Consider the following 1,652-nt stretch of genomic DNA (forward strand, 5'->3'; position numbering starts at 1 on the left):
CCTCACTAACCCCTCTGCCTGCCTGGTCACCCCACACAGCCTGCTGTTCAGTCATTTGGTCGTCCCTCACTAACCCCCTTGCCAGCCTGGTCATAGGCAGCCATCTTGTGAGGGCATGATGGTCAATTTGCATATTACCTCTTTATTATATAGGACTAGAGGCCCAGTGCACGAAAATTTGTGCACTCGAGGGGTTTCCTCAGCCGGGCCTATGCCCTCTCGCAGTCCGGGACCCCTCAGGGGATGTCCACCTGCTGGCTTAGGCCCGCTCTGTGGGGGACTGGGCCTAATAAGCTGGCAGTCAGACATCTCTCTGCAGCTCAGGTGCCCTTGGGGGGATGTCCACCTGCCAGCTTAAGCCCACTCCCCAGGGGGTTGGGCCTAAGCTGGCAGTGGGACATCCCTCTGGCAGCAGGGAGCAGGCCTAACACACAGTTGAATATCCTTAGCGCTGCCAAGGAGGTGGGAGAGGCTCCTGCCACCACCGCTGAGCTCGCAGCCATCAGCCCAGCTTGTGACTGAGCAGAGCTCCCCGTGGAAGTGCACTGACCACTAGGGGTCAGCTTCTGCATTGAGCATCAGCCCCCTGGTGGCCAGTGTGCATCATAACAACGGGTCGTTCCTGGTCATTCCGCCATTAGGGTCGATTTGCATATTACCCTTTTATTATATAGGCTATTTAATGAATGTCACATCTGATCAGAGAACAAAAAATATTTTATGTAGTTAAGCACGGTCTTAGCAATAACTCAAATGTGACTACTTTTGTCCAGGGGTGAAAAAATATATATATTTGAGTCATTGAAAATGATTCATGATAGAGAAACCATAAAATTAGTTACTCTGCCCTTTGAATTCAAAAGTTTAAAAATAGGTAACAATTGATTAAGAAATTACTTTTCTATGGTAACAAGGAGGATTCATATCAACCTCAGAATAGAGTTGGCCTCAAGGAAAGGAGAGGGAGGAATGGGATTAGAAAAAGATAAAAAGGAGGCATTAACTCTTTAATGCTTTATTTCTCAAAAAAAGTAAAGAGCATATAAGTATACATGGCTAAATGTTTTTATTTATTGAATCTGGCCAGTGAGTAGTTCATGGATGTTTGTATTTTTTTTAATGCACTTCTATACATGTTTGAGATATGCCCAGATTTTCTAAACACATAAAACAAAGGATACAGCTGGGTAGAGAAAGAAATGATGTGTAATCATTCTGTTCCAGAACCTTAGGACATACATCACAGAAAACCTAAGACTTATATGTCCATAATATGACATGAAGGAAAAAGAGCTTACTGTGGCCCAGAGTTAATGTTGCTTGAACACAAAAATTAAGAAGTAATGCTGCGGGGGAGAAACTAAGATGGCCGCATAGATAAACACCAGGAAATTGCTGCCTCCCACAACAATTGAAAAATACATCAAAAACACAAAACGGACATCATCCACAACTACAGGAAGGCTGGCTGAGTGTAAATTCTACAACTAGAAGGAAAGAGAAAAGCACACTGAGACTCAGAGGAGGTGTGGAAGTGCAGAGGTATGGAGGCACACATGGCAAGGGCTGGCAACTGAGGATGCGGCTCTCTTTTTGAATCGGGCGGGAGTCACATGCCCCCGACTGCTCTGAACTCCAGTTCTGGGTGCGTC

The sequence above is a fragment of the Myotis davidii genome, unplaced genomic scaffold (genome assembly GCF_000327345.1).
Source record: "Myotis davidii unplaced genomic scaffold, ASM32734v1 scaffold171, whole genome shotgun sequence".
NCBI lineage: Eukaryota > Metazoa > Chordata > Mammalia > Chiroptera > Vespertilionidae > Myotis > Myotis davidii.